General features: G+C 50.4%; 1 protein-coding gene and 1 long non-coding RNA gene across 2 annotated transcripts in view; one reads left to right on the forward strand and one right to left on the reverse strand.

Moving 5' to 3' along the window:
* Positions 1-5,943: 5,943 nt before the first annotated feature.
* LOC116420885 lies at positions 5,944-8,909 on the reverse strand. The gene is made up of 3 exons (XR_004231337.1): positions 8,724-8,909; positions 7,614-7,912; positions 5,944-6,144 (listed from the first exon to the last, which is right to left on the reverse strand). It is a non-coding gene; the product is annotated as an uncharacterized LOC116420885 (long non-coding RNA).
* Positions 8,910-16,767: 7,858 nt separating this feature from the next.
* The window catches only part of YPEL1 (yippee like 1), a 33,871-nt gene continuing 23,021 nt past the window's right edge, over positions 16,768-27,617 (forward strand). The window contains exon 1 of the mRNA XM_031949054.1: positions 16,768-16,956. The gene's annotated coding sequence lies outside the window, so the exon portion shown is untranslated. The remainder of the gene's footprint in view (positions 16,957-27,617) is intronic.

Genomic DNA, 27,617 nt, shown 5'->3' on the forward strand with positions numbered 1-27,617 from the left:
TTCCCTAGCTTTAAAAATGGGGAAATTCGGTCGGTGATCATAACGAAGGCTTCACAAGCCCTCCTTTTCCCAGCACCTGGTGAGGCAGCAAAAAACTGAAAACGAGACACCATAGATGCCCATGGCTTGGGGAACGGCAGAACAACCGGTGGTACGTGAATGCAACAGAACGTTACTGAGAAACAAACTAGAGATGCAGGAGAGACCGAGTCAGCCAACTTCCGAGTCCGGTCAGCAAAATCAGGAAAATGACACGCACAAAGATTGTGGCAATGACAGCAGAAAGGACAGCAATAGATATATGAATCTGAATACTATAAAAGCTGGGGCCCCCCAAAAAGAGAGAGAGTGAACCTTCCTTTTGGGTTTGCAGAGGAGAGGCTGATGGCTATGGAATACTATTTATAACTCTGGAATTGGCCGAGATGATGCTTAGTTTTGATAAATTGTTTCTTTGGGGCAGTTAGGTGGTGTAGGAGATAGAGCACCAGCCCTGAAGTCAGGTGGACCTGAGTTCAAATTTGACCTTGGATACTTAACACTTCCTAGCTGTGTGACACTAGGCAAGTCACTTAACCCCAATTGCCTCAGTTAAAAAAAAAAATCTTGGTTTTAAAGGACAGCTCTGAGGGATGGGGAGGAAGAAGTGATGCAAAATCGAAAAATGTCCTTAGAAGGTTTAAATGGCGAAATGAAGTCCCCAGGATGCCAAAAATCATCAAAGGTCTCCCCACCAGTAAGTGGTTCAATGACCTCATCCCTAGGCATTCTTGTCCTCCCACCAGACTCTCCAGATACCTGTGATATGGAGGGAATTGGGGAAGACTGGAAGGCCAGGTGGTGCCATAGCACACACAATGTCAGGGCTAAAGCCAAGAAGACTCTTCTTCCCTAGTTCAAATTTAGCTATGTGACTCTGGGTAAGTCACTTCACTCTGCCTCAGTTTCCTCATCTGTTAAATGAGTTGGAGAAAGACATGGCAAAGCAGCATCTCTCCCCAGAAAACCCCAAATGAGCTTGCCCACAACTGAACAACAACCAGGAGAAAAGAGGGCTGAGCTGATAACTGTCGCTCAGTTCTACACATGGGCCCTTGCTCCTTCCCTGGCCCAACTTGAGGGAACCATTCCAGCCGGACACGGCTATTAGGACTTACTAAAATCATACCCTGGTGGGGAATCTCCCTTCAAATGGTTCTGGAGTGCCGGAGTGGGAACAGAGAAGCCAACCGTTCCCTGCTCCAACCTTCTCTATAAAAAGAGGGCGGGGAGGGGGTCCCTCGCCAAGTCTCTTGCCCCTCATTCGTTCACGCCCAAGGCCCAGGTCCTAGAAACAGAACGTCACCCACTTGTTTCAAGACTCAGACACAAGGTGTCCTATAGCGCTCTGAAGTCCTAGAATCCCAGACTCAGTGGGTTGGTCCAAAGAACACCAAGACACCTATTAAAGAAGGAAGGAACCTTCTCAGAGGAATCATCTCCAGCTCCCAAGCTTGAAGACTCTGGCTCAGCTGGCCCCAAGGGTACCTTCTCTGCTCCTCTCTGCAGCCTCCTTCTCTTCACAAGAAACCCGGCCTTTCCCCATCCCTCCCCACCACCAAGAAGCCTCAGCCAGAGCCACATGTCCACCCTCGTTACTGAGAGCTAACAAAGGGCCGCGTCTCCCCAGCGACGTGGTTCCTGAAACCTCCGCGTTGGCAGTGTCCTGGATTCAGAGCCGGAGTGGCCTTCGGGGCCGTTGAGTCCGACTGGCTCCCTGTGCAGATGCGGCTCACAGAATTTGAGAAATGGAAGGCTCTTCGGTGCCCGCCCAGTCCAGTCTATCCACTAAAGGAATCGTTCCTAGCCAAGCCTACCTGGCAGTAGCCAGCCAGCCTCTCTCTGGGAGCAGCTGGGTGGCCCAGTGAATGGCGTAGCTCTGAACCAAATCTCCCTCCCTCTGAACCAAACCTCCCTCGCTCTGCTCCTCAGTCTTCCTCTCCACAGTGCCAGGGCAGCTCATGGTCCATTGAGTTCCACAACAACCTGAGGGAGCAATCCTTTCACAAGGGTCAAGTTCACGACGGCTGGCTTTTTCTTGGAGACTTCTCCTGAAGGGGAGACTCACCACCTGCCCACGTGCAGCCTCGTTCTCGGGAGGGACATCAGGCTTGCCGTGGCCTCCTCGTTTCCTTCACTTGCCTTTTGAGCCGGAGAGAATGAGTCCTTTTATGTCAGTCCTTCAGAGACACCCGAGGAGAGGAGCTTGCCGGCTCCTGCCCCCGGCTTCTCCTCTCCAGGAGAATCTCCTCCGTTCCTTCGCCCACTTCTTGAATTGCTGGAATTGCTTGAATTGCCCTTCACGGGCAGAGACGCTGGCGAGCGTGCTGGACTGGGCACAGAGACCGGCTGAAATCCCAGCCCCGCTGGTCACTCCCTATGGGACTTGGGCCAGTGTCCTTGGGTTAAGTGGTCAAGTCCCGCCCCTCAGGGGGCCCTCTGCGGCCTAAAGGACCCCTCCGGGCCCACGTCCCTGACTCGGTGCCAGAGGCTGCCTCTCTGGATGTGGTCTGGCTTCTCAGCACGCGCCTTAAAATGTAGTGCTCGGGCCGCTAGGGGGCGCCATAGTGGAGAGAGCATCAGCGCTGAAGTCAGGAGGACCTGAGTGCAAATCTAACACTTTCAGGCTGTGGGACCCTGGGCTAGTCCCTTAGCCCCAATTGCCTCTGAAAATAATAATATTAAAAATAAAACACCCCCCCCCGTGAGTGCCTAGAAGTAGCCCAATAGCCCAGGCACCTTCGGACCAGGGCAGGATGCTGGGGATGAAAGCCTCCTCCTTCTCGGAAGCTCCCACTCGCTCAGCGGAGCCCAGATGGCCCCGGGGGTGGCGGCTGCCCTCTCACAAGGGTGACTCATAGTCAGCTTGCTGTGAACTCCCGGAGCTTTTATCTTCTCTCTTACTCATTTCTGTCGTGTAGCATTGCTCCGTGTATTAGCTATGTTAGCTGTACACCTCGGACTTCGGTTATCCCACGTGTCAAGCATTTATGAAGCACCTTCTGTATGCCAGGTACTCTGCTAAGCGCTGGGGAGCAAAAAGGCCACAGCCGGCCCTCGGGAGCTCCCGGCCCCATGGGCAGCGACATGCAAATAACTATGAACAGAGAAGTTACACCCGGGATGAAGTGGGGCTGATTTCAGAGAGAAGTCAGGAAGATGGAGGGGGATTGGGAAAAGCTTCCTCCAGGAGGGGGGACTTTACTTGAAGGGAGGAGGAAGGAAGGAAGGAAGGAAAGAAGACAAGGGAAGGAGGGAAGGAAGGAAAGAAAGAAGAAATGGAGGAAGAGAGAAGGAGGGAAGAAAGATGGAAGGAAAAAGGAAAGAAGGAAGGAGGAAAAGAAGAAAAGAGTGAGGAAGGAGGGAAGGAATGGAGGAAGAAAGCACTTATTAAGGATTTGCTCTATTCCAGGCATTGTGCTGAGGGCCAGGATATACTTCTAAGCAAAAGAGACCTTCCTTGCCTTAAAGGACCTCACATTCTAAGAGGGGAAAATCACCAACAAATGGGAGTGAAAGGGGGAGAGGGTGGAAGTGCGGACCAGGGCCAGGAGCAGATGAACAGCAGGCTAGCCCAGCCCCTTCCCAAAATGGAGGCTCCAGGGGGATACATCAGTGGGAGAAGGTTTGGGGCCGCCCTATTCCCGGGCCAAGCAGCCCCAGATGCTGAGGGAAAGTCAAGGCCGAGGCAGCAGGAGGGCAAGAGTTTGAAATCCGGAAAGCCAAGAACAGAGCCAGCTGAGAAGAGGCTGGGGAGCCTGGCAGTGGAGGCGGAGGAGGGAGTCCCAGGAGGGGGGGCAGCCAGAGAAAAGGCCTGAAGTCTAGAAGACACCCAGTGTCCCAGAAGCTCAGAGCAGGGAGGCAGGGAGGCCGGGAGGCTGGGAGGCAGGGAGGTCAGGAGTCCAAGCGGAGCTCCCGGTGGGCACAAGGAGCTAGCAGAGCCAAATTCCAGCACGGCCAAGAGGGGACAAAGTGGGGGAGTAGGGAAGAGTCCCTGATTGGTAAGTGGAGGATGGGGGAGCTCCGGCTGGGGGGGGGGGGCACAGTCAGCGCCAGGGTCGGGAAAGCACGGCTAACGGCCCTGCTGCAGTACAGCGTTCAGTGAGGGGGCACCTGCCGCCCCGAGGTCTTCCCAAGTCTCTTAGGCCCTTTTTGGAGCCTCTGTGCCTCCTGGCATGGAGGCTGGCTCTGCCCCCACTGCAGCCTCCCCTGGCCTTCCAGCCTCCAGTCTCCCCATCTCAGTCTGTCCTCTATTTAACTGAGAAAGTGATTTTCCCAAAGAACGGTCCCACTCTCCCACTCAGGATCAATCATCTTCTGGTGTTCAGAGCCTTTCTTAACCTGCCCCCCAGGCATTTCACCCCCCCCCCCACTCTCCGATCCAAGACACTGTGCTCTTTGCTGTTCTCGGAACTAGTCCCTTACTCTCTCCGCCATGTCCTCCAGACCTCAAGCTCTCCCCCCATCGGGGCCCACTCCTGGCTTCCTTCCAGTCCCAGCAAAAGTCCCAGCTTCTGTAGGAAGTCTTTCCCGGTTTATTTAACCCCAGGGCCTTCCCCCTGTTAATTGTTTATCCTGCAGCCAGTGGCTTTGTACCCAATTGTTTGCTTCCCTCATTGGGTCATGAGCAGCTTGAAAGCAGGGACCGCCTTTTGCCTTTTTTTTGGATCCCCGGTGCTTCGCCCAGTGCCTGGTACATAGTAGGTGCTTAATAAATGTTGACTGACTGAGTGGAGCCAGTGCTTAGCCAGCAGACACAGAGGCCACTTTGGACATGGGAGAGCTCTTCCCCTTATGCAAGACCCTACCTATGCTGGCTCTCAATTCCCAGGTGTCAGTCTCCTTGGTCTGCGATTTCTTTTGTTTCCTCCGGCTAAGTGGAGAAAAAGATGCGTCCTGGGGGCTCCAAAGCTACTGGATTTTAATTTTCTTAAAGCTAAGGGCGCCTTGTACTCGGGACCCCCAGGGATGAGGCAACCCCCAGAATCTGCCCAAAGGAGAAGGGGCTCCTTAACTCCCCTTGATGGGGAAGGGGGGCAGAAGGTCCAGCTCAGTGCCTTTAGGGGAAGGGCTTGGAGATGGGCTGATCGCTGCACAGATTTTTTCTAGAACGTGTCCTTGGCTCATCCTTAGCTAAATCTGCTCGTAGCTCTAGAGAGGGGAAGGACTTCAGAGGTCATTGAGTCCAATTCTTTTTCTTTCAGACTGAGGAAGCTGAGGTCCAGGGAGAGTAACATAGAAAGTATGACCGAGACCGGGATCAGGAAGATGGAGGAGTGGAGAGAGAGTCTTGGAGTCAGGAGGATCTGAGTTCAAATCCAGCCTCGGACTCTTACTAGCTGGGCAAGCCTGGGCAAGTCACTTAATGCTATTTGCCTCAGTTTCCTCATGTGTGAAACGTGCCACAGAAGGAAATGGCAAGTCGCTCCAGGATCTTTGCCAAGGAAATCCCATTCCAAATAAAACAGAGAGTTCAACATGAGTCACTGACCCCCCCCCCCAAATGATCTAGACCAAGGTCAAGGTGCTAATAAATGTCAAATGTGGGATTTGAATCCAGAACTTCATGATTGAAAGTCCAGGGCCCCGTTCACAACCTCATGGTGCCTCTCAAGCCCTTCATTTTGCAGAAAAGGAAACTGATCCTTTAGCGGGATCTAGCCGAGCCATACATCCTCATTCTGTTGAATTCCCTTCCATGTCCTCCCATAAGCCCAGTCCCAGCCTCAAGGAGCTTTCAGTCTAAGAGGGAGCCAACCCAGGGAAGAGCATTGGGACCCTTGTTCCCCCTGGCCCACGTCTACAAACATGCTGCCTCAACAGGATAAAATATCACTGGGAAGCCTCTCACAACATAAACCAAACGCCATAAAACCTATTACACCTCGACATTAACAGGTAAATGACACATTTCATTTTAAAGCCAGGTCCACGTGTGGCCATAGGAATCCTCTGGACAGCTTGGCAGCCCTGCTTCCCCCGGAGCTTGATCCTGGTATCCCAGGGGATCCCCCTCCCACCTGGCCCTCAGCGCCAGTCACTCTTGGTTCCCAAGGCATCCTTCTCCTGGCTGCCGGAAGCCTCTCTGCTCTTCTTTGGGTCAACCTGCGAGAGTGAGGAACAACGGAAAGGAATATACACATCAGTCTGGAAAACAAATGGCGACTGATTCCTGCCCTGGATGGGATTTCCTGGGGCGGCCTTTCCCCAGTGCCCGAGACCACAAGACAGATTTATAAGAGGGAGTTGGGATGACAGAGATGGGTGCCTGTGGAACAGCTCCGGGGCAAAGGAAGGTTGGAGAAATTGTAGAACAAAACTGGAAGAAGTTAAACCTGTTTTCATGTGGAAAAGTAGAAAGCACCTGATTTTATATTTGATATCAATATGGAGGGGGAAAGAATATCCTTACTACTGAATTTTCCCTAAGCCTCTAAGCACATTACACTGAAGGTAGGGTCCTGTGTGACTCACTTGAGGAAATGCTGCACTAGAAACATGGATTTTATCCTATAGAGAGTCCCAGCTGATATTCCCAAAGGGATATGGGAATTCCGGACAAAGACTGAACAATAGCTTGGTTCAATCAAGCAAGCAAAGAATTGAGAGCCATTTGTTAAGGATCTATTATGTGCTTTGGCAGCTAGATGGTAAGTGGAGTCAAGCTCTGAGTTCAGATCTGACTCAGACTCTTACTGGCTGTGCCATCGCAGGCACTCTTAATTCTGTTTGACTCAGTTTCCCAATGTATAAAGTGAGCTAGGAAAGGAAAAAGCAAATCATTCCAGCATCATTGTCAAGAAAATCCCAAATGGGGTCACCAAGAGTTGTTCGTGCCTGAAAAATCACCAAACAACAAAATTACGGGCCAGATCTTCTAAGTACTGGAAGTACCAAGTCACGGTCCCTGTCTTCTCAAAGGGGAGAAAATATTGATATTCCTAAGCATATCTAAAAGGAATACAAGTTGGTTTGGGGAGGGAGGACACTAGCAGCTGGGGGGAGAGATCAGGAAATGCTTTATAAAGAGTAGCAGCATTTGAGCTGAGTTTTGTCCAAAGTCAGATTCCAAGAGGTAGAGGGGAAGATGTAGTATTTTAGGTATAAGGGACCTGTGTGTGACCAAGTCATTCCTCCTCTAAGAGCAGCAGGAGGATTCTACCAGGTCCTTCTGGGAAGATCCCACACTTTGTTTCCATAAACTTCCCCCACACTCAGCACCTCAGCCAGGGCCAGCCCCGCACTGATCGAAAAGCCTTTCACAATCTCCTGTGCTCTTCACCACCACGTTATCAGGGACGCAAGATGAGTATTTGCTCCCCTCACGTGGTCATTATGTTTATTTTAATCTAACTCTCTACGACCCCATTTGGGGTTTTCTTGGCAAAGGGCTTTGCCATTTTCTTCTCATTTTACAGATTGGAAAACTGAGGCAGAAAGCGTGAAGTGACTTGCCCAGGGTCACACAGCTAAGTGTCCGAAGCCCAGCACTCTATCCCTTGTGTCTCCTAGCTGCCCTCTCTTTGCATATGAGAAAGCTGAACCTCAGAGAGGCTCAGTGACCTGTCCCAAACCTGTGAGTCACGGAGCTGGGACTTTTGAAATATCCGTTGTGAGGAGTCTCAGTAGCCATTCAGTCCAGCTGATACCTGACCAGGTATCCCCATCCAGATTCGCCTCAATGACCTCCAAGCTGGCTGCCCCCTTTTTGGGGAGTTCTTGTCCACATCAAAGTGAAATCTCTGCAGATGCTCCCTTCGGGCTCTCTGTTCTCAACTCTCCGATTCAGTCTTTTGCAATCAGCCTGGGGAGCAGCCCCTGTAATTGCCAGTTGCTTCTGCAGGTGTGGAACCTCCTCTGCTCTACAAAAAAACTAAAAAAGGAGGCCTTGGTATGGTCAGATGGCTCAGCACCAGATCGAGATGTGATTTTATCATATACATGGAATTAAAGAAAACGCTTTCCCTCTGCTTTCTCACTGAACCCTGAGGACCTCCCACAGGTACTACCTCCCCCGTTAAAAGGATTGAGCTCCTTGAGAAAGATTGTCTCTGCTTTTCTATGGGTATCCCCGAAGGCAAACCCAGTGCTTGGCGTATTTATGCTATTGTTCGATCATCTCAGCCATGTCTGACTCTTCATGACCCCATCTGTAGTTTTCTTGGCAAAAATACTGGTTTGTCATTTCCTTCTCCAGCTCATTTTACAGCCGAGGGAACTGAGGCAAATAAGTAGTTTGCCCAGGATCACCCAGCTGGTAAGGGTTGGGGGTTGGATTTGAACTCACGCAGGTCTTCCCTGGAACTGCCCCACTTGACATATAAGGACTTTTAATGCTAGTTAATTAATATGAAATAAAATTTGATAATAAATACTTTTTATTACAATAAAGAAATACTATATCAATACATCCTAATTAATGCTTTTAGTTATTCCTTTATTAGGCTGTTACCTGCAAAGCCCTGAGTGGAGGGAGGGATCAGGACTGCCCAGAATAGGATGAAAAGGAGCCTCTTGGCTAGAGACCAAGGTTGAGGAGGGTAATACACTCAAGGGGCCTGTCTGAGGGCTGGGCACCAAGCCCATTCCTCCACCAGCTTCCCTAACAAGGCCCCCTGGGGCTGCTGATATCAGATGGCAAGTCAGAGGTCACCAGCATCAGGCCACTTCCAAGAAACACTAACCAGTATTGTTCCAGCCGCGGAGCCGCCCACACTGAACTGGGATAGTGTTTCCCATGCAAAGTCGCTTCAGGCTGAGGCTCAAGGCTTTGGTGGCAGAAGCAACTGCTGGGAAAGAGCAAAGAAACGAATAAACAAATGACAAGCGAACCGACAAACAATTCCAGCTCGCTCTGAGTCTCCTGAAGCTCGTGGGAACAAAGCTGCAGTGGAAAGCAACATCCCTGTCTGGCCCTTTAGGGACCACAGTCTCAGGGACTGGAATAGCCAATGCCCCTGGGAATGTCCAGTAACCTCAAGGCTCTCCCTGGACTTGGGATTCAGAGGGTCCGGCCCCATGTTATGGTTCTGCTCGTTGAAGAGCTTTGCAAGTTGGGCCAGAGACTCCCCCTTCCCGTCTGTCAAGAGCGCCAGGGTCATTGGGATACTGACATGGGGGGCAGCAGCTCACATTGATAAAGGGCTTTAAGACTGGCAGGGGATAAAGAGAGGGCTGGAAACCGTGCCTCGGGACGATTGGCTGCAGGAATCGGGCCTGTATAGCCTGGTAGAGAGAAGATAGGGAGAGGGAAGGAGCCGATAAACCTGTCAGGTAGTTTATGGAAAATTCCCTCTAAAAGAGTCATCTGGTGGATTTAGTTTCCTTATATGTCAAGTACTCAGAATATTATTCAGTTATTTCATCCATGTCTGGCTCTTCCTGACCCATGTGGCAAAGATTTCCCTCTCCAGCTCATTTTACAGATGAGGAAACTGAGGCAAATGGAATCTAGAGACTTGCCCAGCTAGGAAGTGTCTGAGGCTGGATTTGAACTGGGGAAGATGAGCCTTGCAGCCTCCTGGCCCAGTGCTCCACCCATGAAGCCTTTCCTGATCTGCCCAACTGCTTCTGCCTCCCTTCCCTAGCTCCCTTTGATTTATTTGCTATTGATTCTACATGTAATGACTTTATCTACACTTTTCTAAAACCCAAGAATCATCTAGATGTTTTAATAGAATTTCTTGTGGGCCGGGGCTGATTCATTTTGTCTTGCTATTACCAGCACCTGGCACAGTTCCTAGCACATGGGGAGGACTGAATAAATGCTTATAGATGAATAGGTTGGTTCTGGTTCAGCACGTGGGGAGGGGCAGGTGATCAACATCATGAATTTCCACACTGATGGCCAAACAAGGAGGTAGCAAGCGTGACTTGCTTGCTGTTCAGTTGTTTTGGTCACGTCCGACTCTTCTTGATCGCTTTTGGGATTTTCTTGACAAAGATATTGGAGTGATTGGCATTTCCTTCTGCAGCTTATTTTGTAGACTAAGAAATTGAGGGGAAAAGGGCAAAGTGACCTGCCCAGGGTCACACAGTCAGTGAGTGTCTGAACTCAGGAAGATGAGTTTTCCTAAGTCCAATTCCAAGCTTGTACTGCCCACTGTGTCACAAGGTTATCAATTATAATAGAGTTCTGAGCTGGGAAAAGTCACTTCCTCTCTCTGGGAGTTTTTCTCCATCTGTGTGATGCTGCTGTGAGCCAAGCTCTGTTCTAGGTTCTAGAGCAAAGGTGGGAACTTGTGGCCATGAAATTATTTGTTCTGGCCCTGCTAAGGCGACTGCAGGTAGTGATTAGCTGAAAGCTCGGGATACAACCCCAGAAATAACACTGCCGGATCAAAGGGGATGCACAGTTTGATAACTTTTTGAGCATAGTTCCAAATCGCTCTCCAGAATGGTTGGATCCATTTACAGTTCCACCAACAATGCATCAGTGTCCCAGTTTTCCCACATCCCCTCCAACATTCATCATTATCTTTTCTTGTCATCTTAGCCAGTCTGACAGGTGTGTAGTGGTATTTCAGAGTTGTCTTAATTTGTATTTCTCTGAACAATAGTGATTTGGAACACCTTTTCATATGATTAGAATTAGTTTCAATTTCTTCTTCTGAAAATTGTCTGTTCATATCCTTTGACCACCGATCAACCAATTCTATTTTTAAAGAGTTGTTTTCTTTTTTTTTTTATTAAATAACTTTTTATTGACAGAACCTATGCCAGGGTAATTTTTTACAACATTATCCCTTGCACTCACTTCTGTTCCGATTTTTCCCCTCCCTCCCTCCGCCCTCTCCCCAAGATGGCAAGCAGTCCTATACATGTTAAATAGATTACAGTAGATCTTGGATACAATATATGTGTGCAGAACCGAACAGTTTTCTTGTTGCTCAGGGAGAATTGGATTTAGAAGGTATAAATAACCCGGGAAGAACAAAAATGCAAGCAGTTTACATTCATTTCCTAGTGTTCTTTCTTTGGATGTAGCTGCTTCTGTCCATCCTTGATCAATCGAAACTAAGTTAGATCTTGTCTTTGTTGAAGAAATCCACTTCCATCAGAATCCATCCTCAAACAGTATCGCTTTTGAGGTATATAATGATCTCCTGGTTCTGCTCATTTTGCTCAGCATCAGTTCATGTCAGTCTCGCCAAGCTTCTCTGTATTCATCCTGCTGGTCATTTCTTACAGAACAATAATATTCTATAACATTCATATACCACAATGTACTCAACCATTCTCCAATTGATGGGCATCCATTCATTTTCCAGCTTCTGGCCACTACACACAGGGCTGCCACAAACATTTTGGCACATACTGGTCCCTTTCCCTTTTTTAGTATCTCTTTGGGGTATAAGCCCAGTAGAGACACTGCTGGATCAAAGGGTATGCACAGTTTGATAACTTTTGGGGCATAATTCCAGATTGCTCTCCAGAATGGTTGGATGTATTCACAATTCCACCAACAATGTATCAGTGTCCCTGTTTTCCCACATCCCCTCCAACATTCTGCATTATCTTTCCCTGTCATTCTGGCCAATCTGACAGGTGTATAGTGGTATCTCAGAGTTGTCTTAATTTGCATTTAAGAGTTGTTTTCTTCAGTGTATTTTCCCTCCACTTTGCCAAATCTATTTTTAAAGTAGTTGTTTTCATCGGTTTATAATTTTTCCCATTTTGCCAAATCTGTTTTTTAAGAACTTTTCTTCAGTCAATTTCTGTGCTTCCTTTTCCAAGCTGTTGCCTTTCCCCCAAATCTTTCATACTTCCCCTCCATAGCTCTCATTTCCTTTCCCCATTTTTCTCCTGTCTTAAGATCCTTTTTGAGCTCTTCCAGGAGAGTCTTTTCAGCTGGACACCAGTTCATATGTTCTTTGAGGTTTTACCTGAAGACATTTTGCCTTTGCTGTCCATCTTGATTTGGTTCTGATCTTCCCTGTCTCCATAGTAGCTCTCTATGGTCAGAGCACTTTTTGCTTTTTTTGCTCATTTTTGAAAGTTGAGCTCTGCTTCTAGAACACAGGTGAGATTATCCCTTTTTTTTGCATGGAAGACAGGAGTCTCTTGATAACTTTCCACTGAGTTGGGGCCAGTGGTGATCCAGGCTTTCTCACTATGCTTGTTTGGTCCCACCTGTTATGCCAGGGCTACAATTTCTGTGGTTGTGATGGTGGTCTCACAGATGGTCTGCTGAACCACTGGATCTCTGAACCAGGACAGAATGGCCAATGCTGCTGTACTTTGGCTAAGAGCCTTCTACTAGGTTCCCCATGCCTGTGTTGGGCAGCATCCCCCAACCATGTTTCCCATGACCAAGTGATCATACCTTTCCTGGAGTTCTTCTCATGATATCTTATGCTGGAAATTGTTTCACTTTGAATCTCTGTGGGTTCTGTCACTCCAAAATCCATTTAGAGGCTTGACGTAGTATTAATTCTGAGGGAAGCTGGGGAGAAGTCAGGCAAAGTATTGGCTTCTCTCTGATAAGTACTACTTAAAGCTCCTTAAAAATTCTCCCAATTAATTGTAAAAACAAGTTTTAACATTCTTATAAAAATTTGGAGTTCCAAATTCTTTCCCTCTATCCTTGGTGTCCCCCTTTCCTGAGATAAGCAATTTGGTTACACATTATGAACCTTATTTCCATGTTAGTTACCTTATGGAAGAAAAGTAAAAAAAAAAGAAAGAGAGCTAGAGAGAAAGGGAGTGGGGAGGAAAGAAGGAAGAAAGAAAGGGAGAGAGGGAGAAAAGAAAAGAAGTAAAGGGAGGGAGGAAGAAGGGAAGGGAAAGAAGGAAGGAAGAAGGGAAGGGAAAGGAAGGAAAGGAGGAAGAAGGGAAGGAGAGGAAGAAAGGAAAGAAGGAAGTGAAGGAAGAAAGGAGGGAAGAAAGGAAGGAAGGGAAAGGAAGAGAAGGAAGGAAGGAAGAAGGGAAGAGAAAGGAAGGAAGAGGAAGAAGGGAAAGAAAGAAGAAAGGAGAGAAGAAAGGAAGGAAGGGAAAGGAAGGGAAGAAAGGAAGAAAGGAAGGGAAGGAAGAGAGAAAAACGGTATGCTTTGATCTGTATTCAGATGCCATCAGTTCTTTCTCTGGAGATAGATAGCATTTCTCTTCATATGTCCTTTGGGATGGTCTTGGATCATTGTATTGCTGAGAAGAGCAAAATTACTCGGTTGTTTAATGCATAACGTCGCTGTTCCTATATACTGCGTTCTCCTGATTTTGCTCACGTCACTCGGCAGCAGTTCACGCCTTTCCAGGTTTTTCTAAAATCATTCATTTCTTATAGCCAAATAATGTTTCATTGTAATTATACAGCACATCTACTTCAGCCATTCCCCGGGTGATGGCCATCCCCTCAATATCGATTCTTTTCCACAACAAAAAGCTGCTACACTTTTGTGCAAATAGGTCCTTTTCCTACTTCCAGCCTATGGATTCCAGGGCTGGAACGAGCTTCCACGGCGTGGAGGTTTCCAGGCCATGGCAGAGAAAATTCAAAGTTCAGCCCGGAGAGGAATGAAATCATATTTGTGGGCCTATTAGTTTGAGGTGCCTATGGGAAATCCAATTAGAAACGTCCCCTAGGCAGTTGGTAATGGAGATGAGCGAGACCAGGGCTGGATCTCTAGATTTGGGAATCATTTGCAGAAAGACCGTAATTAAACCCAGGGGAGTCAGTGGGGTCACCAAGAGACAGTGTAGACCAAGAAGCCTTGGGGAACACTGTGGTAGGGGATGGGATCCAGCAAAGGAGACTGAGAAGGAGAAGTCACTTGGGGAGGAGAGAATGGAGAGAGAAGTGAGAGTGAAAATTGTCTTAGGAGTCTTAGGAGGAGAGAGATGTTTTATTATTATAATTACGTGATATGTAATTATATAATATAAATAATAATTATAAGTATGATTACTATTTTCTCCAATACTTGCTTAAGTCTAGAAAATCAAACAAAAACGACCCGATTCTCTAGCATCTGTCCATTTCCTAGGTGTCGATATTCACCCTGAAAATGAAGCAGTTTCTCCTTCAAGCTGTTTCAGTGTCCCGCTGGTCAGAGCCCCAGGGACAGAGGCCGGTCAGCTAGAGAGATGTCCGAATTCTTGATCGTGGACGGCTGGTGGCCAGGGTGAGATCGAGAGCGAGGCTCAAGTGGCCTGGAAGCGCCGTCCCGGAACCAAGCGAAACCTGGGCCACCGGAGGGGGTGGGAGCTTGGACACACGGGGTTCCTTTATTATAAGGTTGGGCAGGGAAAGCTACTGACCTCCTAGCGAGGGGGCCGTCATTAAGGATCCCAAGCAGATCATTAGGGCTGCCCGTGATCTCAGGGGTGCTGAGTGATGGGGAGGGGGCGAGGCTGGCACCGGCGATGGGACCTTTCCCTTCTTGGACCTGTGCGGGGAGGACACAAGGGAGATGAAACAAGAAGTTATCGGGGGAGAGCCAGAACGTGGAAGGAGGCCGAGAGCTAAAGAGCCTCCACTAAGCAGCCGCGGGAGCCTGGGCAAGTCGGCGGGCACCTCAGTTTCTTCAGCTGTGAAATGGGGGTCCGGTCCATGAGTGTTTATTAAGCGGCTCCCCTGTGCCGGGCTAAATGCTGGGGATGCACAGAGACAGTCCCCGCCCTGAGAGCGCTCCCGACCTAGGAGGGGACTAGAAGCAGACTCCTACGGACACACCAGTTCCGGGCAGGACAAACAGGGGGGCACCGAGTGGGGGGGGCTTTGTGTAGCGGGTTTAGGAAGCGGGGGAGGTCGTGCCCCAAAGAGGACCCCTTGGGGCCGCGGGGGAAGAGGCGGGGGCTAGATTAGCGAGATCCGGCGGCTGGTGATGGGGGCCCCTCTGTCTGCTGAGCCCCCAGTCCTTGGGCGATCGCGGGGCGGGGGGCGGTGCTGAGGAGAGGAGGGGGCCAATTCGAGGGCCGTCAGGAAGGTGCAGTTGGCACGTGTTGGGACCAGCGGGGCCATGGGGGGAGAGGAGCAGCCTGAGGGCGGGGGGGGAAGGAGCAGCCCCGAGGGCGGGGAGGAGTGAGCAGTCCCTGAGGGCGGGGAGAGGTGAGCAGTCCCTGAGGGCGGGGGAGAGTGAGCAGCCCCCAAGGGCGGGGGGGGGAGGAGCAGCCCCGAGGGCGGGGGGAGGAGCAGCCCCCAAGGGCGGGGAGAGGAGCAGCCCTCCAGGGCAGGGAGGGGAGAGAGGAGCAGCCCCGGGCGGGCGGGAGAGGAGCAGCCCCCGAGGGCGGGGAGAGAGCAGCTCTCTAAGGGCGGGGCCGATGGGGAAGGATGGCGTGTGAGGATGAGGAGTCTCCCGGAGGAGATGCTGACTGATGGCAAAGGGGGGGAGGCCGGCGGTGGCTGAAGCTCAGGGCTCCGGGGAGCCAGCGAGCATGTATCAGGCCCCTGCTGAGGGCCAGCCCTCAGTCCTCAGCGGGGAGCCTCTCCCAGCCCGGACGGAGAGAAGAGAAGCCGGAAAGTGCCTTCCCGGGCTAGGGTGCTGGAGCCCTCCTCCGGGCTGTCCGCGGCGGGGGCCACAGCCCCTCCCCTCCTCCCTCCCCCGGCAGCGCTGGGCGCAGGCACCGACTCTTCAGCGGCCTCGGTGTCCCCTTCTGTAGAATGGGCGGAAGCCAAGCAGGTGAACTCCGCGATGCTCCTCCTGCAGGCGGGCCTCCGGCAACAGGGCTCGAAGTGTGATTGCCCGGGTGGCGGGGAGGCCCCGCCCCCGACACGCCTCCTCGGGTCTGGCCCCACCCACCGCGCGTCCCCGAGGGGGCGGAGTGCGGGACAGAGAGGGCGCGCGTTCGCGTCGCCCGCGCCCAGTGCGCGCCTGTTGTTCCCCGAGCTTCCGCCCGCCCTCCAGTCGAACTCGATCCTTTCATTGGCTGTCAGGGAGACCGCCCCGTCCGACTTGGCCAATGGTAATCCTCGAGGCCTCTGAGTGGGAGGAGAGGCGGGGTAAAACACGTGCTACGTTGCTTTCTCCATCTCCCTGATTGATTGGCAGTCGCGCCCTCGGTGCCAGGCAGGCAGCCGGAGTTTGACGGGGAAAGCGTTGGGCGCTATCGGGTCGAAGCAGGGGCGTTGGCGCGAGCTCAGAGGGCTGGGGGCGGGGCAGAGGCCGCGGGCCGCAGTGCTGACCGGCGGAAGGGCGAGATCCAGGGAACCGACTGGCGCGCGGGAGGCGAAGGGGGCGGGGCCGGGACGGCAGACTGGCTCGCGAGGGGGCGGGGCCGGGACGGCAGACTGGCTCGCGAGGGGGCGGGGCCGGGACGGCAGACTGGCTCGCGAGGGGGCGGGGCCGGGGCCGCAAGCTGGCAGGCGCAGGGGCGGGGGGGGGCGGAGCGAAGCATCGCTCCGGCTCGCGGGTGGGAGAGGCGGAGCCGACGGAACGGACTTGCTGGCGCGCGGGCCGCTCGGAGGGGCGGGGCGAGGGAGCTGACTCGCCGGCCGCGCGGACTGGCGGCGGGGGCGGAGCCGACGGAACGGACTTGCTGGCGCGCGACGAGCGGAGGGGCGGGGCCGAGGGAGCGGGCTGGCGCGGGCGCGGAGCGGTGGCGCGCGGGCGGGCGCTGATTGGCTGGCGCCGAGTTCCAGCGCCGTTAACGGCAGCCGTGGCAGCTGCCGCGGCTTCAAAACAAAGGAGGCGGCGGCGCGGAAGGAGCGGAGCCAGCGGCGGACGGCGGGGGATGTGTCGGGCTCTGCTGAGGCCGCTGTGGCCGGGCCGCTTCTCTGCATGAGCGAGCCCCGGCGGCGGCGGCGGCAGCGGGGCTGGCCCCGGGAGGGCTGAGGGCGGGCGGGCCCTGCATGGACGCAGCGGAGCCTCGGCGGGGCTTCCTCCTGCCGCGGCCGCCGCCGCCGAGCGCGCGGGTGTCCCCCGAGGCCGCCCCGGGCCCCCGTCGCTACCGACCCCTCGGGGAGCTCTCCGGGCCGCTGCGGTGAGTACCGCGCCCAGTCCCGGCCCCCGGCGCCCGCCGCCGCTCCAGGGGACCCCCGGGTGCCCGCCGCCCCGCTCTGCCCTCCTAGGGAGCGCTCCCTTCGGTGGCCTGCCCCGCGGGACGCAGTCCTGGCCGCCGCGCAGGAACCCCCGCAGCGCCGTCCCGGGACCGTCCCGGCTGGGGGCTTTGGGCCCGGGGGGTGGGGCCCGCACAACTTTGGAGCCCTCCCCGCCCCCCCCTCGGGCTGTATCTGGGCGCGCGGGGCATGCGCTGAGTCCCCGGGGGCTCCCGGGCTCAGAAGGCCCCCGGCGGGAGCCCGCAATTCTTGCTGCGCCAAAAGGAGCGGGATGGGCCCCGGGTCAGTCAGCTCGTGCGTGGGGGCGGCCCCTGAGCCGCCCGAGAGGCGCGTGACCCGCCGTGGCAGGTGCCGGGACTGCGGGGCCAGAAAGTGCCCCAGGGTGCGGGTGTCACTGTGCGGGGTTGTGGGTGCGCGCGTGCGTGCGGCTGTGTCACTGTGATTTGTGCTCCTGTCCCTGTGTGTGGTTGTCACCGTGATTGTGTGTGTGTGTGATTGTGTCACTGTGATTGTGTCACACTGTGTGTCACGGTGTGGTTGTATGTGTGTGTTGTCACTGCATGTGATTGTGTGTGCATGTATGATGGTATCCCCATGTAGTTGTCACTGTGCATGTGATTGTGTGCATGGGTGAGTGTCACTGTGTGATTGTGTGCACATGTGTGTCATTGAATGATTGTATGTCACTGTGATTGTGTGTACTTGTGTGATTGTATCATATGATTATATGCATGTGTTTGTGTTCATTATGTGATTATGCACATGTTACTATGCATGTCACTGTGCATGATTTTGTGTGTGTGTCACTGTATACCTGTCACTGTGTGTTTGCATGTGATTGTCACTATATGTGTCACTGATTGTGCTTGTGTGTGATTGTGTCACTATTGTGTGTCACTGTGGTTATGAGCACGCATCAATGTTGTGTGTGATTGTGTGTACTTGTGATTGTGTCATTGTGTGCATGTCACCATGATTGTCACTGCATGTGTGTGTCACTATTTGTGTGCATGTGTCAATGTGTGTACCAGTGTGATTGTGTGTGTATGTCACTGGGTACATGTCACTGTGTTTGTGATTATATCCTGCATTGCATGTCACTGTGTGACTGTGTCAGTGTGATTGGGTGTACTTGTGTGATTGTCACTGTGCATGTGTATGAGGTAAATATCTGTGAGTGTGTGCGTATGTGTGTGTCACTGTGATTGTGTGTACCTGTGTGCATGTGTGTCACTGTGTTTGAGTGTACTTGTTTCTCATTGGGTGATTGTATCACTGTGCATGTGCATATCACTGTGTGTACTTGTGTGCATGTGTGTCACTGGATGTATCACTTTGTGATTGTGTGTTACTTGTGTGTGGTTGTCACCATGTGTAGGTGCATGTCATTGTGTTTGTGTGTACTTTGTGTGCATGTGTGTGTCACTGTGATTTTGTGTACTTGTGTGATTGTCACTGTAGAATTACGCAAACCTGTGTGCATGTGTGTGTCACATTGTCAGTGTGTGATTGTGTCACATGTGTGCACATGTGTGATTATTTGTACATGTGTGTGATTGTCACCGTGTGTGATTGTGTCACCATGTATTTGTGGTTGTATTTGCATGTGGTTGTTACTGTGTGTATGTGTGTGATTGTGTCACTGATTGTCACCATGTGTGTGATTGTGTTACTGTGTTTGTATCACTGTGTGTGCATGTGTGTGTGATTATTTGTACATGTGTGTAATTGTCAGCATGTGATTGTATTTGTGCACTATGTGATTGTATCACCATATGCTCTGTGTGTGCTTGTGTGATTGTGTCATGTGTGTGCTTGTGTTTGTGTGTGCGCCCGCACTGTGACAGCTATGTGCCCACCACAGAACCCGGTTCTCGGTTCTTGTTCTAGCGCTGGGGCAGGGAACGCTGAGGGCCCTCGGAGCTCCAAACTTACTTCCAGAGTTCTTGGACATTTCTTTGTCTGTGGTAAAAAGCCCCAGAGACCTCCCTCTGTGGCACTGGCCAGTGTTAGGTCAAGTCAATAAACACTGATTAAGCACCTACTGTGTGCCACTCAAAGAAGAGGGAACGACGTGTGTGGAAGAGCTCAGTCTAGTGAGCTACAGCAGGCAGAAGAAACTGGGGGGAAGGCTCTAGACCTGGGGGCTCAGCCCAGTGAGGGCCTCCGAGGCACCCCTCCCCTGGCTCGGAAGAGCTGCTCTGTGCTGGAGAGGGGCCCGAGGACTGTTGCGTGGGGGCGCTTCGTCCCCCGTGACAGGCAAAGACGGTGAGGATCTCTCGGGCTCAGCTCTGCCTTGATTTCCTTACCCCACACTTGCAGATGCACAGAAGGGCAGGAATTCGTCATCTGACGAATGACACAGTGGAGGAGGTGTTTTATACATTGGGGAAGTTGGACAAACCAAACCCTTCATCTGATTTAGCAGCAGGTGGGCAGATGGGCCGAGACAGGGCAGAGTTTGGGGGCTCACCAGCCCCCTAAGTGAAATCCTCTGCGCCACGTCCTGTGCTGGATGATGGAGCTGAAGGGCTGACGATTTCCTGGGTGTGTTCAGTGGGGCCCCTGAGGCCTCTCCTCTCCTCTCAGAGAGGTGCCCCCCCAAAAAGGGGCAGAGCTGGGGTTGGGGATCTCTGATTCCCAGTGCAGACTCCAGGTCACCCCCCAGGCTGTTCTGGGGGAGCAGAGGGATGGGAAAGGGGATGGGGCCAAGAACAAGTAGTAACTCCCCAAACGGGTGGAGGCATTCCAGGCACAGGAAACTGCCTTGAAGGCCAGAGTGAGGTCAAGTTTTTCTGACTAAGCAGTTAGGGGGTGAGGGACTTGGCCAGGGTCACAAAGCCAGTAAGTGCCGGCTGTCTGAGAGCATATCTGAAACTCAGGTCCTCTGGACCCAAGGGCAGGTGCTCTGTGGCCACCTCACAGTCCAGAGCATTAGTATCACACCTGGTTCTTTTTTTTTTTTTTTTTAATGAATACATATTTCCAGATGAATCAGAGAATCATAACGAAAAGGGAAAAAGCAAACGTGAAATTAGTATGTGCTCAGTCCCACAGTCTGTCTGTGGTGCAGACGGTTCTCCCCATCACGAGGCCGGGAATTGGCCGGGATCATCTCACTTTTGGAGAACCCCGGCCATCAGAATTGATTATCGTATAATCTTTTTGCCGGGTACAAGGATCTCCTGGTTCTGCTCACTTCCCTCAGCATCGGTTCTTGGAAGTCTCTCCAGGCTTCTCTGAAATTTTGCTGCTGGTCGTTTCTTACAGAACAATCATACTCCATAACCTGCATATTCTGCAACTCATTCAGCCATCCCCCACTGATGAGCAGCCTCTCAGCTTCCAGTTCTTCCACTACAAAAATAGCCACAACAAACATTTTTACACACGTGTCACGTCCGTTTCTACAGATAAGGAGGCTAAGGCTCTTGAGTGCTGTCACTTGGGCACATGGCTAGTAAGCTCTAATTAGAACCTGTCCCAGCATCCCTCAAAATCACAATCAGGATTTGAACTCATGTCCTTTGCCTCCCAAACCTCCTTCGCACAGCGGTACCATAACCTCCTGTATTCATTGTTATGTAGTACACCTGTCTGAGTTCTCCACTCCATATGACATGTTATAAACTATCTCAGCTCCTAAAACAAGGTTTTGGGATCATCGGTCGACTTTTAAGCCCCAATGATGTGCTGGGCTAAGTGTTGAATAAATGCAGAGTCTTATCTTTAGAATAAAACAATAATTCCGTATCACCAATACAAGATGGAGATGTGGTCAGACACCTGTTTAATCTGAATTAAAGAGATGGAACTTTTTGATGCGAGTCAGCAAGTATGGAAGGACAGACAAAAACACAGATTTTGATTTTCAGCTCCTTTATGATGGGAGTGGGTAATATGGGAATACCCGAGCCGTTAGTCGGCTGATTTCCATGCTCATGCACTCATCTGGGCACTGAGTTTTAGGAAGTTCACTGTGAGCTGCAGATGATAGAGGAGGCAGGGGGGAAAAGGTTCCTGGGTTACTTTGCACCGGGCTTGTTGGAGGGGCCGGCCCGTGGATTCAGCTTGGTTTTTTGAGCAGGAGTAGCTCTGAAAGCTGCAGGATCCCCTATTGGAGGACATCGAGCGAAGGCTGCATAATCACAGGTTGGCTATGTTGTAGAAGGGTCGGACCAAGGGGCCGAGGCCTTTCCAACTCTGAAATGTGGGGTTCTCTGTCACCAACTGTCCATAGGGAGCTCCCACGCTGCTGAGCAGGGACTGAAGGGGGATGGAGATATTTTTTGGTTTTGCATTGTTTTCCTTCCTCCGTGGATGACAAGGTCCTTCCTTGAGGGTAGTCGGTTTTCTGTTTTTTATCTTTGTGTCCAGCACTTAGTCTCATTGAACGTTGGGTACTATGGGCCTGGAGACTGTCTGGCAGTATGGAGGGGCCTAAAGGCCACGCCATGGCATTGTTTGATAAAAGAACTCAGAAGGATTGACTCAAGACAGAAGAATGGCTGTTGTGAAGCGTCCTGGACAAGGATGTCTGAAAGAAGATGCGCTAAACTGACCCATGGACAGAATGGGCCACCATTAGTCCAGGTTGCTGAGGCAAATCGGCTGGAGGGATAAACTGACTAATGATTAGAGCTGGCCCCACAGGGAATGGGCTGCTTCAGGAGGTTGGTCTGGCTCCCTCGAGGTCTCAAAGCAAAGGATAGCTGCCATTTACTTGTCAGGACCATTGGAAAGAGATTCTGTTTCGGGAACCAGGACCAAAATGGCCCGGGGGCCACCTCTGAAGCTTCAGAACGTGATCTGCTTGTCTGGATGAGCTCCAGGAGCCTAGAGGGTGGAATCAGATGAGAGACGGAGTTGCTATCCATAAGGTGCAGGCTGTGCTTGCCCTGGAGAGCAGGGGAGCCTTCAGAGGCACCTACCTGTGGCATCTGCAGCCCTGTGGTTTTGCATGTGTCGACTCTAGATCAGCCAAAGGGCTGTGGATTTAGAGTTGGGCAGAATCTTCGAGCTTGGCTAGTGAGACCTTTGTTACTTGACCCTCACAACAATTCTGTTGAAAAAAGTCCTGAAAGTCATTATTTTCCCATTTACATAGGAGGAGCAGGGGAGAAAGTGTTGGCTTTGGGGGCAGATGACCTGAGTTCAGATCTCAACTTCTGCTTCTTCCTAGTTCTGTCTGTGTGATCTTGGACAAATCACTTAACTGCCTTAGTGAAACGAAGGGTCTGCATGCGATGCCTTCTGAGGTCCCTTCCAACTTTGTTATTCTGTTCGTCCTATAAAAATGAGGTCCCAGGGCTGCAAAATGGTAGAGCCAAGAGCCCCCCCCCCCCCCTGCCAGGTCACAGACACCTTTCAAGGTCCATCCATATCTCGATGTTATTAAATGTAGTACTGATTAAACAAATAAATCCACAATCTAAGCATGAAACCTTGGAGGCCAAGGAACCTCAGCCAGACCCGAACAGAAATCTCCGGGTCCCCAGTAAAGAGGGATTTTTTTTTTGTTCGAGTGAAGGTGGGGACGTCACAGGTCTCAGCTGCAGTTTCTAGGAATGCCCTAATTTGCCCCTTTGTTTCTTCCCTCTGCCGTGCCTCATTCTTCCCTCTGAGGTGAGTCCTCGAAGGGAGGAACTATGTCCCCCCCTTTATGCTCTGTCACTCAGGGTGCTCTCTGCTTGTCATCTCTCTTAAAACATGGAACACAGTGCCAGAGGGATGAAAGACCTTGCCTTAACGTGGCCATGGACACGGCAGCCTTTCCCTACCAGCATCTTCAGATCTTGTTCTTTTTTCATTGCTAAAATTTGGTGGAGAGCTTTTGTTTTTATTTCACTTTGCCATTTCCCTAGACAGCAGGCAGTCCCTTAGAACAACAATTCAAAGTCAGCTAAGCAAAACGAGTCCTAATCCATGGCCTCTACTTTGTGTTTAAAAGTGCTGCTGTGAGTATTTTGGTGTTCGTGTCCCACCCCCACTCCCCCCCCCTTTTTTTTTTTCTGTCATTGACCTCCTAAGAACTAGTTTCTGCCCAACTGTGGAACCTCTGGCTGGAAGATTCCTCGTATTTTTAATAAAACTGCTTAAATTGCTTTCCGCAGCAAACGTCGTGCTGGTTTTTCCTGCAGCCGCTCCACGACTCTGTTTATACTGTTTCCTTTGCTATTTTGCTCTTCCAGATCTTTTTTGCAATAACTGTTGGCTGTTTATGTCACTCATGTGCTCGTGAAGTCAAAATCTTGGACTCCATCATACGCAACTTTGCCTTTTGTTCCAAGAGCATTCTGTCTTGTTTCAGATCGTGCTCGAAACTTTGAGATCTTGGGTGTCTTAACTAGAGTTAGTCACATGCAGATTGGACACATGTGCCCCGTGTGCCTTTATTTATTAGCCCATGTCACTGATGAAAAAGCAGACCCACAGCCTTCTGACCAAACTTATCAGGACCTAGGACAGTCCCTTCTCATCTTCCCTCCTGAGCCTGGAGGTTTCTCTTGAGTCTAGTGGGTGGTCCCACCCGGGATTCACTTAACTGTTCTTTATCCATCTCTCCACCAGGAGGGCCTGTTTAGAGCTTTGCTGGAATCCTAGTCGACAATATCCCCCTGTTCTAACTCTACCACGATCTGTTCTTGATGGCATCATGGAGGCTTCTGGTCATCACTGCTTTCCCTTCTCATTGCTTAGGTACCGCCCCTTAAACAGTTTCTCTTAGAAAAATCAAATTCACCGGGACTGTGTTCTAGTTCTTCTTCAATGACTTCTCATCCCCCACTCCTTCTCCTCATTTGTCCTTCACAAAGGAGAACCTCTCTAGTCCACTCAGCAGTGCTGCCATTTTCCATATTTCTGAAGTCGTCTACAGGAGCTTCCCAGCCACTCTTGCCAGTTCTTTGCTGGAGCCAGTGTGATGTAGTCAAAAGATGACCATCCATGGAGTCAGGACTAGAAACTGGCCTTCACAGCCTACCTCAAGCACTTAGTCAGTAGTTACAAAACCAGGACAAAACCGGGTCTACCTTTCTGAGCCTTTTCTCTCATCTGTAAATGATATGCAATAGAAGGATAGCTTAAGCAGCATGACAACACAAGGTGGTTTGGAGTTCAAATGAAACAGTGACTACAGGCCTAAGGGGGCTGTGGCAGCCATTATAATTCTGTCTGTAAGTCACCCAGCCTCTGACTTGAACTCATTGAAGGTAGGAAAACTCCCTCCTCCCAATGGATTGGAAATTCCATTCCCCACTCCCATTTTTGTTACCTTGTTTTAGCTCAGAGCATTCTCCTTGGAAGGGCAAACAAGAAGAATGGAAGTATTGGACCATTCTCGGCCCGTCCGCCTCAGCTGCCATTTCTCATCCTTTTCTGTTCCTTCATCAGAACTGGACTCTTGTGAATTCTGTGACAGCCTGGTCAGCTTGCCTCCATTAAGTAGCAGGGCAAGAGGGAATTCTGGAGATGAGGGGTCTTTTTCCGAATCTCCAGCAGCCCTTGGCCCGGCGACAGCCAGCAAGTACATAACACGCAAAGCTTGTTCACGGGTGCTCCCGTTCTCTCCTGGCTGTCTTGAGCACTGGTCACCGGTGTCCGGACATTCTGAGCAGCCACGCCACTATCTCCTACTTCTCCTCGCTTCTATCTTGTACAGGTGTTGATTTTCAAGATGGATTTTTTTTCAGGGACTTAGCTCCTTGTGAGTTCTTCAGAGCTATTTTTTTTTTCTTCCTAAGTGGAATAATTTCTGTTTAGAAATTCATTCTTGAGGACTTTAACATGACTCTTCAGCTCACTTCCCCTCCTAAATATTTGGGCCTCTTGAATCCCACCCTTTGAACTCTAGTCATCCATCAAGAAACCAAGGAAGCGTCAAAGGGAGTTGCCGTTGTCCCTGTGACTCTGCAGAATTCAAGCAGATACTGGGGACAAGTGACCCTCTGCGTTCATGTCGGCGTCCTTTGTCCCATGCCCTGGATTGGGGGAGCATTGCCTCCGTTAGGGCCTGCAGTAGTAACTGTGTCCTGAATCAATGGTGGGAGCCTGCGATATGGTGTCCACTAGCTGTAGACCCCTTGGGCCCTGAACTTTCCTTACTCTGTGGGCAGGATGTTTTGTATGAAACGGGAGCTTCATTTTCCCCTTTTTTACCAAGCCCTCGGGCAGCTTCCCATAAACTCAGCCTGCTTCCCAATCGGGGCCCAGCGGATCTTCCACGTCTCCTTTGGTTCTGCTCCTCTCCCTGCCCTGTACATGGACATACATACCCACATGTAGGCCAGAAAGCTTAGGGAATATGTCAAAGGTATCATTAAAAAGCAAATTGACAGCCAGCATTTACTAAGCACTGGTTGTGTACTAGGCACTGAAGATTCCACAATCAGGAACAGTCTCTACTTTCAAGGAGCTCACAGTCTTTGGGGGGGGGGGGGGAGAGACAACATGCCACAGTTGTTGGCAACAACAGTTAGTAACAACTGTATATACACAACAAGATTTGTTACTAAGTGTACATTGATGGAAGGCATAGGAGCCAGCTTGGTTTCATCAGCACTATTAGCTTGCACTGATATTGCTCTTAAGAGTTGCCAGATGCTTTATAAAGATTATCTTGATCTTTACAACTCCTCTGGGAAGATGTTTTTATCCCCATTGTACAGTTGAGGAAACTGAGGCAGACAGGTGAAGGGACTTGTCCAAGGTCTCACAGCTCAGAAAACTGGACTTGGAACTCAGGTTTTCCTAAGCCCAGGCCCTGCAGCACATCTCCAGCTGCCTGGAGAGCCAAACCAACTTCCAAGAATGGTTTACCCAAACTGAAGCCAATATTTGACAAAAGGGTCTCAACCTGGTGCCCCAGATCTGTAGCCAAGTGGGCTGGGGCCCAGCAATTGTTTTTTTTGCTCACCTTTAAAAAAAAAAAAAAAAAGCAAAATTAGCTGCTGCTTTCATATGCTCTAAGAAGTGATTGATTGGAAGGTGGGTAATTACAGGGTAAACAAATTGACTCATTTAGTGCCTGGGGTAAATTGGGGAAACTATAAAGGCTGGTATGAGGCAGAAAGATTATCTATAAAAGCCTTGGGGCTTTTTTATTATAAAAATGATTTTTATGACAATTTCAAACAAATAAGAAAGCGCACATTTATAGCTTAAAAGGGAATCTCTACAGCAACTTCTTTCTTACACAGTCTAGATCATCTGATTTCTTTGTTCGTGTGCACACCTAGGTCACGTCAGGGTATGTATGTGTGTGTGTGTGTGGGGGGGGGGGGTCTTGAAGGTTCTGCTGCAGAATGGCATTGCTCTCCAGGCCTTCCATGCTGGGCTCTCTGTGCCATCTGGGGCCTGAGTCCCAGCCTGGTGGAATTGGGAGAGGCTCTTGGGCTGCGAACTCATGCTGGGATTTCAGAGAGGATGGGAGAGACTGACAGGAACTGATGCTGAGGGAAATGAGCAGAACCAGGAGGACATCATACACAGCAACAAAACTATACAACGATCAATTCTGACGGATGTGGCTCTTTTCTTTTTTTTTTTTTTTAATTTTTTTTTTAATTTAATAGCCTTTTATTTACAGGATATATACATGGGTAACTTTACAGCATTAACAATTGCCAAACCTCTTGTTCCAATTTTTCACCTCTTACCCCCCCACCCCCTCCCCTAGATGGCAGGATGACCAGTAGATGTTAAATATATTAAAATATAAATTAGATACACAATAAGTATACATGACCAAAACGTTATTTTGCTGTACAAAAAGAATCAGACTCTGAAATATTGTACAATTAGCTTGTGAAGGAAATCAAAAATGCAGGTGTGCATAAATATAGGGATTGGGAATTCAATGTAATGGTTTTTAGTCATCTCCCAGAGTTCTTTTTCTGGGTATAGCTAGTTCAGTTCATTACTGCTCCATTAGAAATGATTTGGTTGATCTCGTTGCTGAGGATGGCCTGATCCATCAGAACTGGTCATCATCTAGTATTGTTGAAGTATATAATGATCTCCTGGTCCTGCTCATTTCACTCAGCATCAGTTCGTGTAAGTCTCTCCAGGCCTTTCTGAAATCATCCTGTTGGTCATTTCTTACAGAACAGTAATATTCCATAATTTTCATATACCACAATTTATTCAGCCATTCTCCAACTGATGGACATCCATTCAGTTTCCAGTTTCTAGCCACTGCAAAAAGAGCTGGATGTGGCTCTTTTCAATAGTGCGGTGATTCTGACCAATTCCAATGATCTTGTGATGAAGAGAGCCATGTACACCAGAGGACTGTGGGAATTGAGGGTGGACCACAACTTGACAATCTCACTCTTTCTGATGATTGCTTGTATTTTATTTTTTCTTTCTCATTTTTTCCTTTTTAATCTAAATTTTTTGCATAGCACGATGATTGTAGAAATACGTGCAGAATTTATTGCACATATTTAACATGTATTGGATTACCTGCCATCTAGGGGAGGGGTGGGGGGAAGGAGAGGAAAATTGGAACACAAGGCTTTGCGAGGGTCAGTGTTGAAAATTATCCATGCATGTGTTTTGAAAATAAAAAGCTTTAATTTAAAAA

Source organism: Sarcophilus harrisii, chromosome 1 (genome assembly GCF_902635505.1).
Source record: "Sarcophilus harrisii chromosome 1, mSarHar1.11, whole genome shotgun sequence".
NCBI lineage: Eukaryota > Metazoa > Chordata > Mammalia > Dasyuromorphia > Dasyuridae > Sarcophilus > Sarcophilus harrisii.